The 12,995-nt window shown below is 40.4% G+C and overlaps 1 protein-coding gene across 1 annotated transcript in view; it reads left to right on the top strand.

The window, feature by feature from the left end:
- Positions 1-9,604: 9,604 nt before the first annotated feature.
- GBF1 (golgi brefeldin A resistant guanine nucleotide exchange factor 1) overlaps positions 9,605-12,995 on the top strand; it is a 573,313-nt gene continuing 569,922 nt past the window's right edge. The window contains 1 exon segment of the mRNA XM_030203372.1: positions 9,605-10,107. The gene's annotated coding sequence lies outside the window, so the exon portion shown is untranslated.

Here is a 12,995-nt window from a genome sequence, read left to right as displayed (position 1 = left end):
AGTTCAGGATGCCCAAAACTGGCTTTCAGTTATGCTGATTTGGGCAACTTTGGAAGAAGGACGCCCATCTCCCGATGTGTCGAAAGATGGGCACCCTTCTCTTTCGATTATGCCCATAATAGTATATTGTGTGTTTATTTAGTGTTTGCTTCTCAGAAAGTAACAAGATGTAGTTGAAACTCCGTAAGAGACCTTCTCCCTTGTTATCCTAATTAGAATAACAGACTATAAATTAAAACTATAAATGAAGAGTTGTGGAAGGGTTCTACCCCCAACTCCGCCCACTCCAAGCACTTCTGCCTCAAACCCTCTTTCCTCCTTTAGGTAAATGGGCCCCCTTTCCTGGATCCCTGAACCTAAAGAACCTTTTTTTGCTACTTGAATGCCTCAAGGTTTGTTCATCCATCTCTCTTTGTGGATATCTTCTTGCCTCCTGGGTCAGTACTTGTTGAGTAATTGTTTCTAAATTCTTCTTTTCAGACTGAATCATAAAAATTTCAGCTTTTCAGGACTGGAAGTAGAGTTCTTTCATAGCCTCCTCTGCAGAGTACTCTTTCTCCTGAGACTCGGATTCACTTTGGACATGGGATCCAGGTTAGGTCCCTCCCTACTAGCTCTTTGTGCAACTCGTTCCATGAGGCACAAACAGACTGGAACTGTCACTTATCTACAGGCTCTAGTTCCAGGAGCTAGGAAACATAATTTTTGGCTCCCTCATGCCCTTTACTCTCTGCAGTTTCCTAAGTGGCTGTTGTTTAACATGGTTTCAGGCAAGAATCAAAATGCTGAAAAAGCAGCTCAACAACACCAAGGTGTTAAACAAGCAAACACTGAGCTGCCATCACCAGTAAATCAGATAATGGCAAAAGTGGAGGAGACATCTCTAACAGCTCTAATGAAAGCAATCCTTCAAACTAAGGACATTCTGAAAACTAACAACCACTCTTTTCTAGAATTTAAAGAAAAGCTTTTACAAATGAAACACCAAATATCCTCACTTATCAGTAAGTCCGAGGCCAATGACAGCAGCCTCTGTGCTCATGAGTCATAACTGCTGGCCATCCCATGTGTCACCAGATCTCAGAAATTGTTCATGCAGAAGCAACTTAAATATTTTGGGGCTCCCAGAATGTGCGGATCGTTCTGAAACTATCTCCTTCCTAGAAAAATGGATTCCACAACTTCTACATACCGACTTTAGCATACCATTAGAGCTTGAAAGGGCTCATTGTGCTCCCTCGTTCATTCTGATAAACTCAAAATACCCTCGTTCGATTGTGGCATGAACCCTTCACTATCAGCATACTATTCAGATTATTCAGTTAGCAAAAGCTCCTCTCAAATTTGAACGGAATACAATTCTCATCGTGGCTGACCTTCATAAATGCACTGTACAGCATTGCAAAAGATTCCTCGCCATGCGATCTGCTCTAAAAAAAACCCTGGGGTCAAATTCGGCCTGTTTTCCCCAGCTACTATGAAGGTAATAATCAACAACTCAATGAAATCCTTTGAGGATCCTGACCTTACTATATGAATTCCTGGAACAACAAGGAATCAACACGATGGATACCCCCAATGACGACACTACTCTTTGGGATGAGTATACCTCCCTCTAATAACTGTTTTGCTGCATTTCCAACATCTGCTATTTAATCACTTAATTCTTTCAGCCTTTGAACAGAGTTATTCAGCTTCCCTTTAACACAATTGCGGCACCTCAACTCCTCTCCAACTTTAGTCAGCTACTTTTTTTGTTCAGCCGCTCAAGTTATGTTACCTGCATTGCTATACAATTTTGTCAAGCTCTGTTTTCCCTTCTTCTTTAATCTTTATTGTTAACCATCATTATATGATATGATGACTGTATTTTACATATGCTAGTGATCTGTTATTTCCCTTATTGTATAGTGATCTGTTATTTCCCTTATTGTATTATCAATGTTTTGTGCTCTATCTTGTTTCAGCCTGTGATGGCACTCACATAGTTTCTTCACACTTTGAAAAGTTGTTCTACTGTTCGCAGTTCCAAAGTATACATGGGTATTTAAAAACTTCTTATGAATCTTTCTTACATCTATGCTCAGTGTCTCTTTAATACAAGCACATAATGCCTGATCCTTCAGTAATATTTCTCTGGTATAACGGTAACTCATCCTCTAATTATTATTGCCCTCAACATTAAGGACTAAATAATCCTTTTAATAGGCAAAAAATTTGGAGTTACATCACAAAACTCTCCCCAATATACTTTATCTACAGGAAACTTACTGGAATGCAAGTTCTCTACATCCTTTGAAACATAAAACTTACTGTTTGGCAGCCTATTTCCCAGCAATTAATAAAAAAATGGTGCAGCCATTTTTATAAGTCCTTACTTCCATTTCAAATAATTTCCCAAAGCTCTGACACTGATGGTAGATGGGTTTGCATTCATGTTCAAACACTATCCCTCTCATTCTCTGTAATGTTTACACCCCAACTCTGATTCTCCTTTATTTTTCACAGAACTAGCGAATACCTTGATTCAATCTCCACAACTCCAAAAATTCTAGGGGGGGGGGGGGGATTTTAATCTAGTTCTCAACATAGCCTAGATAGAAAATCCAAAAGCCCTGCTCCCACATCTAAGATGTTACAATATACTTACCTTTTAGATCTTGTAAACTATGAAATGAATATAATTCTATTCATAGCAAATTAACAATTCAAATGTTTGCCAGTTTGGGTGCTAGATACTACTAACAATAAAATAAATCCAGTCGACTTCTAGCCAACCAACTAAATGGTAAAACGTTGAAAGCAACAGTAGCCTCTCTCAAACACCCTACACTTACCAAACCTATTATCAGCCATGATGATATATTAATAAACTTCTAGTTTTATAAGGTTCTCTATTCCACTGATTCTACAGCCACTATCCCTGATATCAACAATTTTCTAAACTCACAAAACCACCTTTCAATTTCCACCTCACAAGTTCAACAACTAGACTAGCCTATTTCCACAGCAGAGATACAAAAGGCCATTTTACCTTTAAATAAAGCTCTCTTTATTTAAAGGTAGAATGGCTTTTATGTAGATGTCTTTAGCACAAAATATTATAAATGTTTTTCTCAAGAATTAAATCCATTTTTCTCTCACCTGGTTAATTCCCAAAAAGTCAAAGGTACCTTTCCACTAGCACAAATCATTGTACTACCCAAACCAGGCAGGAACCCCTCCCTCGTAACCAACTACAGACCCATCCCACAAATCAACCTTGATAGTAAAATATACGCTGAAATACTAACAGATTGGTCAATGTGCTTTCCGATAACATTCACCCCAATCAAAATGGCTTTATGCCAAAACATTCCTCCACTGATAATGCTAGACTGTTTTGCAATTTGTTATCTCTTAAGAAGAAATTTCTGGATCAGTTCATTGCCTCGTGGAGAAAGTTTTTGAAGAGTTGAATGACTTTATTTATTTGAAACTCTGAAGAGGTTTGGTTTTGGACCTAATTTGTAAACATGATTCATATTTTTTACTTGAACCCTTTTGCTATGATTTTTGTTAATGATAAACTATCATCACCTTTCTCCAATATCTAGAGGCACTAGACAAGGCTATCCTTTATCCCTCCCCCTATTCCATACCGACAGTGAACCTTTAGCCTTAGTCCTTCAAACTCACTCCTCAATAGCAGGATTCAAGTTTAAAAATGTTGAGGTCAGACTCTCTCTATATGCTGATGATCTTTTACTGTATATACGGTAACCATTCCTTCTATTCCACATATATTCTCTGTTATTAATGACTCTTCATAAATATCTGGCTATAAAATAAAATTGGGACAAAACAGAATGTCTTCTACTCCATGAGAATATTCTACCCCAAGCACTTTCTCTATACCCTTTCAAAATTCAACAATACCATATTAAATACTTGGGTATTTTACTTTGCCGTACAATTGAAGAAACATTAGATAAAAACATAGAGGCCTTAGGGCCCTGTTTAATATGCCGCACTGATATTCATATGGGCATCTACACGGTTAGCACGCGCTAAAAACGCTACCACATCTTAGTAAACAGGGCCCTTAATCTCCTCTTTAAAATGGTCCATCTCCCGATGGTCTCCCTTATTTTTTAATTGGTGGGGCAGACTAGAAACAATTAAAATGACGCTATCCCCCAAAGTTAATTATGTACTAAGTATGCTTCCTGTCTCCTTCCCATCTAAGGGCCCTATTTAGTAAGGTGCATTAGCGTTTTTAAGACGCCTACAATTAGTGCACGTGTAAACCATGTAGGCACCTATAGGGATATTGTAGGCGTGTACACAGTTAATGTGAGTACATGGTTAACGCACGTTAAAAATGTTTAACGTGCCTATAACACAGCTTAGTAAACAGGGCCCATAGTTCTTTAAATGGGTTGACAAAATATTATTTTATTTCTTATAGGAACATAAACCCCCTTGGATCTCTGCTAAAATCATGAAATGTCCTAAACGTTTTGGTGGAGTTAAGTTCCCAGATTTTATCAATTATCAAACTGCTTACCTACTAAACCAGGGATGTTCATGGTTGTGGGACTCTCCAAACAGTATCTCTCCCAACTGGCTAGGCCTGGAATAATCCCTATCTCCCTTTCCTCTACAGGCAATTGCACATATGTCTTGGCCACATTTTTGTAACTCTTACATAGTAATTAAACTATTTGTGCTTTTCACTTTCTACTTAAGATTATATCACATCAAGCTAACAAACTGTATAATTCTGTTATATGGAATAACCCACTTTTTCTGCTTAATTCGCCTGCCTGGCACTCCCATGAAATATGGTTTTTTAATCAATTAATGACAGATGTGGTCACAAAATCATTTGCTACTCTACAAGAATTTCATTTACCTGACTATTCTTTTCTTGGGTTCAGTTACAACACTCTGTTAACAGTGGGGTCCTTTTACTAAGCTGAGATAAAAAAAGACTCTGTGCTAGTGGTGGGGTCCGTTTTAGCCATGCACTCGGCCCTTTTTATAGCAGCAGGTAAAAAAGGCTGAAAATACCCATGGCCATACAGTAAGATTGCTCTTACAGTGTGACCATGCGACAGGGAGAACTTACTGCCACTCACTTAGGTGGCAGGAAGGGCTCCTGCGCTAACCTAGCTGTAACTGGGTAGCGTGTTGTGCTGTCCAATTACCGCTGGGTAACTGCCATGCTAGAAAATAGTGACCTATTTTTCTTAGCACGGGAAATGGTGAGTGCTAGGGCTGGAACTACCACTGGTGCCCACGTTGGGCTGGTGGTAGCTCCATGTTGGCACATAGTAAGTCCGTGTTGGCCTTACCACCACTTTGTAAAAGGGCCCCAGTGTTCTTAAGAAATATATCAGTTTCATTGATGAAAGCTTGATGACCACCTTTGTTAAAAAATAATTGGTCTCCCTCATCTACTATAATAAAACTCACCCTCAACATTCTGAGGACACTGACGTCAGTGAAGCCAAGCCCTGACTTCCTTCAAAAAGGTTCGAAGGTTCGTGGTGGTGAAGCCACCAAAATCGCTCTGGGCCCCGCCCTCGAGGGCGGAGCAATATCAGAACAACGAAGGGGTTGGCAGGGAGGGAGGCAGGGAGGCGGGGGGGGGGGGGAATCGCTCCGGGCCCCGCCCTCGCGTCAAACGTCATGACGTCGAGGGCAGAACACAGAGACACATAAGGAACTATCCCATCAACGTTCTGTGCCTGGTACCATGCCGCATTCTAAGGTGGACAAATAGGCTGTGTAGAAAACGTGACGTCAGCAGCTACTAAAACAAACAAGTGCCAAGCGCAAACAACAAAAAAAAAAGACCCGCCCGAACATCCCGTGCTAGGTAACCGCAAGTACACAATGTCGAATCGCACTCTGGAAACTGACAGCTCAGCTGATAACACTGCCGGTCTACAGAAGCAACGTCCAGCACGTGCTGCCCGCCCTGACAAAAACACCCAGCCTGCGAGCCAGCGGTCGTCCCAACAACACTGCCAGCATCCTGAAGCACCTTCACGAAAGTGCCGCCCACCCTCATAAAAAAAAGAACATTGTGAGCCTGCTGCACTCTGGAAACTGACAGCTCAGCTGATAACAGTGCCGGTCTACAGAAGCAACTCAGCGAAAGTGCCGCCCGCCCTAACAAAACAACGAACATTGCGAGCCTGCCACACTCTGGAAACTGACAGCTCAACAGATAACACTGCCAGCCTCCCAAATCACCATCACGAAAGTGCCGCCCACCCTCACAGAACTCCCTGCAGAAACAACATTACTAGAACAGGGAACTCCTACTGGGATGACAGAGGCAACTGACAGGCAGCAGAGAAATGAAAACGAAACTACTCTGGGTAAGCACGAAATGAAGGAGAGGAGGGGAAGGGGGAGGGGGAAGGAAAAACTGCACCAAACACAACACACACAGACAGACACTTGCTCTCTCTCTCATACAGACACACACACACACACACACACACACACACACATACAGTCTTTCCATCTCTGTGTGTCACTGTCACACACTATCGAAAACACACACACACACACACACACACACACAAAACACACACTCTATGTGTCTGTCACACACACATTCACTCTGAGACAGTGCCTACCCCTGTGCTCCTGCAAGGGCATGCTGCAAGGAGGAGGATATGGAGAGAGACACACACACATACTCTGTGTGCCACGGTCACACACACTCTCGAAAAAACGCACACACAAACACACACACTCTGTGTGTCTGTCACACGCACACTCTCACACAGGCATACACTCTGAGACAGTGCTTACCCCTGTGCTAATGCAAGGGCATGCTGCAAGGAGGAGGATATGGAGAGAGACACACACACATACTCTGTGTGTCACTGTCACACACACTCTCAAAAACACACACACAAACACACATTCTGTGTGTCTGTCACACACACACATACACTCTGAGACAGTGCCACTCCTGTGCTGCTGCAAGGAGGAGGATATGGAGAGAGACACACACACATACTCTGTGACATACTATCTCTGTGTCAGACACACACACGCTCTCTCTTTCTCACACAAAACCAGTCTTGCACTCTCTGTGAAGATGCAAAAAAAAAAAAAAAAAAAAAAAAAACAGCACCACAACACATGAGTTAATGCACAAACACAAAGACAAATATGTTTATTTACTTATTACATTTGGTACCCCGCGCTTTCCCACTCAAAGCGTCTTACATAGTAATTGGGATTACAAAGTCTTGGTGGAGAAAAATAAGTTGAGTATTATCAGACTAATAAAAAAAAAAAGAATGTAGAAATGCCGGGATGAGGGAAGTAGGACAAGTATAGGGTAAGTGAGTAATTGGTGGGTAGATGAGGTGGGGGAGAATGGGCAATGTTGGCAGAATTACAAATTTAGGGAAAGAAAAAACACAAAAAAACCCACAGATATTCCTTCGGACTCTAACACTTTTATAACAACTGCTTGGTTACAAAAAAAAAATCAAATAAAACCTTGCTAGCGCCCGTTTCCTTTAAAACAGAAACGGGCCTTTTTTACTAGTTAGTTTATAAATCATGACAATTAGGAAAGAAAAATCACAGTATTAGTATACAACATGTTTGGGAGAAAGACTTAAATGACTTACCAGATGATAATTGGATGTCTTCCTGGTGTGCTGGCCCAAGAATCTCAATGTCTGCATCCATCACTCAAACACTCTACTTTATTCTACATAGATCTCTCCGGACACCTCGTAACTCAAGAGTCAGTGGTCAAATGGCTTCTGATAAATGTTGGTCATGTTGCAAATCTATAGTAATTCTTTCCCATTTGCTATTTAAATACATTTTATAGCTCTTTTGGAATGACATATGGTCCAAAATAAAGGAAATACTTCATCACACAGATCATCTGTCCTTCAAACTCATCATCTGGAAAGCCATTGCCCTTTTTACCTCCCAATCAGAGGAGGATAAATACCTATTCAATTTCATGATCTCTGTGGCTCTCAAAATTATTTATTTATGACATTTGTATTCCACATTATCCCAAACAAGCTTGGGTTCAATGTGGCTCACAATCAAGTAGAAGAATTGACAACATATTCAAGTTACATTAGATATACTGTCAGAAACTTGTAATTAACAAAGTAGAATGCTGTAGAGTCAGCAAGAATAGTACATTGTGAAGATTATACAATGAATCAGTTATTTTTGTCAATGAGAGATGAACTTACCGTGAGTTTTTAGCAATTTGCGAAATATGAAGTCAGTTATTTGATATAATCGCTTGGGAACAGAGTTCCATCTTTAGTGCATCGATAAGAGAATCCAGCATTATGAATACTTTTATATTGGAGTTTACTGCAACTGGGAAAGTGGAGAACAAGGAAATCTCTAGATAGGCCATATATGATTGATAAGCAAATACACATAATTTGAATATGATGCATGCATTTATTGGAAGCCATCACAAATGGCAATTAACAATTGATGTTATTGTACTGGAGACTTACAACACCATACTCTCTTCCCTCCCGCTATAATAATAATAATGAGAGTTTTGTAATCACTCCGACACTGATGTGTCACCTAATAGTCCAGCATAGATTGCATTACAGTAGTCAACTTTTGACAGTACCAATGATTGGATTAAGGATCTGAAGACTGAACTCAGAAAGTATGGTCTCAGTCTTTTTAGTTTCTATAGGGATTTGAAGACATTGGATCCTACTTTGGCTACTATATAAATGATAGTGACCCACTGGAAAGATTTCTCACAACTGTCTTAGCATATGTCGTGGAACGCGGAGCTGGCTATTGTATAAAAAATAAGAAAACATTTTAGATTCTCAAACTCCACAGAAGAGTAGCAAATTTGCTAAATGGACATCATTAGATGCTTACCTCTCTAACTCATATATCCCTTTTATTATATTTATCTTTTCACTAATAGTGCTATTGTAATGTCTCAACTTTTTCTGAGTTATGTGCTTTACTTCACAACTTGTTTGTATTTGCAATTTAAAACCAACAAAATCTTTCCCCCAAAGGTACTAACTAGTAAGGGAAAATATGGGTTCCCTTGCCGATAATATAGCAATATTGACGAATAACTTAGAATGAAGAACTCTGGTAAGGCGTCATTACACAACACTTCTCATATTTTCTACAACAGATTCCAACTTCTCCTCAAGAGTACAACCTTAATATCAGTCATCCACGTTACAGTACACACATCAAACCTCCTTCCTTGCCTGCGTTAAACTTCCTTTTTGACCGCTCGTCTGTTGCCAATAACACTGTGCCTTTCCATTCATTGGTTTGCCTGAGTCAGGGAGGTTGGTCCGAATCCCCGGACTCATGGTACGTTTCCTACAACCGTGGCCTCCTCCTTCTCAATTCCAGTCCGCCTTAACGTCGGTCCTCCTCGCAATTCCCTCCGACCCAGAACGCTTGCTTTTACTGGCTAAAGTGTTTGTCAGTTACGATTGATCGAGCTTCTAATTGGTCCTTTCGAGCTGCACCCCCTTTCTCCTTGTAAGCAAGTTAGGCTACGTTACCACGTCACGTCTGTGAAGTTTATGGGGAGTGTATCAGCCGGTTTTTCTGCGGGCCTCCGTGGACGTTTTCTGCGTGAGTTTTCCTTGTAGCTACCTTGTCGTGGATAGAGGGACGCTCACTAGTTTCGCAGGACTGACAGAAAGCTTTTTTGGGGGTTGCCTTTTGGGCTGGAGATGTGAGCTTTTCTGCGTTTGAAAGGTTTTGGGCTTGCTTGCCGGGACCTGCTGACCGGGCCGCCATTTTGGATCCGGGGCTCGGAACCAGTGACAGGTCAGCGCTCACCTTACCCTCTCGGCCAGGGCTGGTGCTGTTAAGAATGACAGAGAGGTGGCTGCTGCTCTGTCCACAGAGTTAAACTTTCCTCACCCTAAAGGGAAGATTTCACAAGCGTGGGGAGGGATACTCTGAAGATTGCTCCCAACTTTAGCAGTCTTCCGTGGATGTTAATCCTTTTCTTGAATAAATATCACCGCAGACTTTACTTTCCTTCTCACGGGCACCCCTGGAAAGGAAGCTGGCGGAGATTTCTAATCTCAGGTATAATGATAACTTGCCAATGAAACCAATTCTGCGTTTTCTGAAATAGGAGGCTCATGATAGTATCATGGGTTCAAAGATCTATCCTTATCTTGTTCTTTTTGTAAGCAATATGAGGAAGGTTTTCTTTTGCAGATGATACCAAGATCTGTAACGTCATGGAAGGCATGGGTAATACTATAATGGGGGTCAAGTGAAGCTTGACAGTCTAGATTTTGGCTGTTAAGACTTAATCCTAAAAAAATGCAGGTTCTTGAATTCAGGTTTTTGGTGCAGTACATGGGATGAAGCGTGTACGAACGAGCAGGATCTATGGGTGATAATATCTGAAGGGTTTAAGTGTATAAACAAATAGAAAAGATAATGCTTAGGTATAAATGGACAGGGGTAGCAAGCAGAAAACAGGAGGAGATGGTAAAAGTTTTTGGTAAGACTTTACTTGGAGTAGTGTGTGCAGTTCCTTTTGAAAAAAGGTAAAAACCAGATGGTGTCCATACAGACTGTAAATGGTCAGCAGCCTTCATTATAAGTGGTATAGTAACAGTTAAAAAAAATACTCTGGAGGAAATGCAGGATGGTGGAGATATGGTAAACATTGAAACAGCTTCAGATAGGCTGCACAAGAGATGTCTGTAAAGAGAAAAGTGCTCGAATGAGGGGTCATAAGATGAAGTAAAAAGTGGTAGGCTCAGGAATATAAATATTTTAAATACATGTAAGGAAATATGTGTTTATATATTTTTTACAGAAAGGTTGGTGGGTGCAAGTAACAGCCCCCAGTAGCATACTGCACAGCTTACTAGCCGGTGGGCAGATAGTGAAGTGCTCTTCTTCCCATATCACCCCTCATTTTATTATTTTCTAGGGAGTTGGTGAAAATAAGGACAGTATCTGAATTAAAAAAAAAAAAAAAAGCATGGGGCAAGCACAGATTCTCTTACATACTGATGGTAGAGGTGTCAGTCCTAAGCAATTATTTTGTAAATCGTATTACTTTGTAAATCTTGTACACAGAAATATTTTGAGTTATCAAGAAATGCAGTCTGAGACCAAGAAAATATGGCAGAAATACACAAATGTTTTCCATTGTTTTGGATACCACAGGTTTGATTGAAAGGAAATTTCAAGTGTACCGGCATAGGTTGCCTATGCTTGTTATTTTATGACAGTGATTCCCAAACATTGTACTATGGATAAACCTTTTTTTATACACTGAAGGAACACTCAATTTATGTAAACACATATATGTTCATACAAACAGATTCAACAATTTATTGAAGAACCCCCTGAAGAGAGATTGAGAAACCCTAGGGTTCTGTGGAATCCAGTTAGGAAATCACTGTCTTATGAACTCCAAGAGGCAGCTGGCTTTGGCACAATGGAGTAGTACTGTGAGCATCAGCAGTAAAGTTGAGAGACTGAGATCATACCCCTCACAATCTGGCTTATTAAATTCATTACTGTTATGGTATATACAAAACAAACCCATTTGGAGGTATTGCCACCCAGAGAGGATGCAATTACAGAGCTGAGCAGTTGTAACCTACACATACACTGAATGGTCTTTTTGCTATCATGTTCTATGTTTTTGTTTCATTCTGGTGTTGTGGAAAAATGTCTTGGACAGATTGGTTCTGGGGCTACAACCCTGAGGTGTTTCATTGGTTGATATGTGGTATGGAGATGGCCAATATTTTGTTGGATAGTTGTCTTTGTGTAGACTGAATGATGGATAATTCGGATTGTGGTGGCAGCGGACGAGGGGAATACTTGTTTAAAGTATTCAATTTTAATTCAGTTCAGTTCATTTCTTGTATACCGCTAATATCCCCTTTCCAGGTGATGAGACAAAAGCAGGTAGTGTGAGGCATGAAAAACATTAGAGACCATCAGTGTAATGCATAAGACTAAAAACATTAAAGGAAAGGATAATGGATGATACTAGGAAGTAGAAGTCATGATGGATTATTATGAAGCAGGCTTTGGGAAGAGAAAGGTATTTAGCCTCTTCCTGAAGCTGAAGTAGCTGTTTTCTGTTCTGATTGGAATAGGTAGAGAGTTCCATATTTTGACTAAGTATGGGGAATAGAGAGCTGAAAATCTTCTGATATTGAATTGTCTTTTGAAATGGTGATACTAGTATTAGTTGTTGTTTCAGTCTGTTAGACTGTACCAGATATAGCGAAGTGGTCTTAGCAGTTCAGAGGTGAAATCCTGTAAGATTTGAAAAACTAAACAAGCAGCTTTAAACCTTAGTCTTTCTGCTATGGGAAGTCAGTGCAGTTTGTTTAGATGAGTTGAAACACTAGTATATCTATTCAATCTGTATATTAGTCTTGCAGCTGTATTCTGTATGATTTGCATTTTTTTCTGATGTTGACACTTAATACCAAGAAAAAGAATGCTACAGTAATCCAAATGAGGTAAGACTAACATTTGGACTAGTAGTGCAAAGGCTTTTTGTTCAAAGAATGGTCTGACTAGACGTAGCTGTTTCATTTTGATTAGTGTTTTCTTCCATAGCTGATTAATATGGGAAGAGAAGGTGAGTAAAGAATCAAGCAAGATCCCTAATTCTCTGGTTTCAGATTTGACTGTAAAGCTTTGACTACAGGACAAAGATATTGATGATGGGACCTTTCGGAACCACAGGACCTTGTTTTTTTGCACATTGTTTATTGGTCAGGGACCAGGTGCTAACAGGAGCCATACTATTCGCTACTGGTAAGAGAAGCAGGATGTCATCCGAGTAGGATAATAGTAGTTCATTGTCCCAGGTGTATCGAGGCAAAGGATGACATAAAGAGATTGAACAGGATCGACAAGAGAGGAAATCCCTGCGGGACCCCGCCCCGCAGTTAGTAGACCAGTAGCACACAGTCCCTGTT

This window comes from Microcaecilia unicolor, chromosome 5 (genome assembly GCF_901765095.1).
Source record: "Microcaecilia unicolor chromosome 5, aMicUni1.1, whole genome shotgun sequence".
Lineage (NCBI taxonomy): Eukaryota > Metazoa > Chordata > Amphibia > Gymnophiona > Siphonopidae > Microcaecilia > Microcaecilia unicolor.
This window is presented reverse-complemented; position numbering and strand designations above follow the sequence as displayed.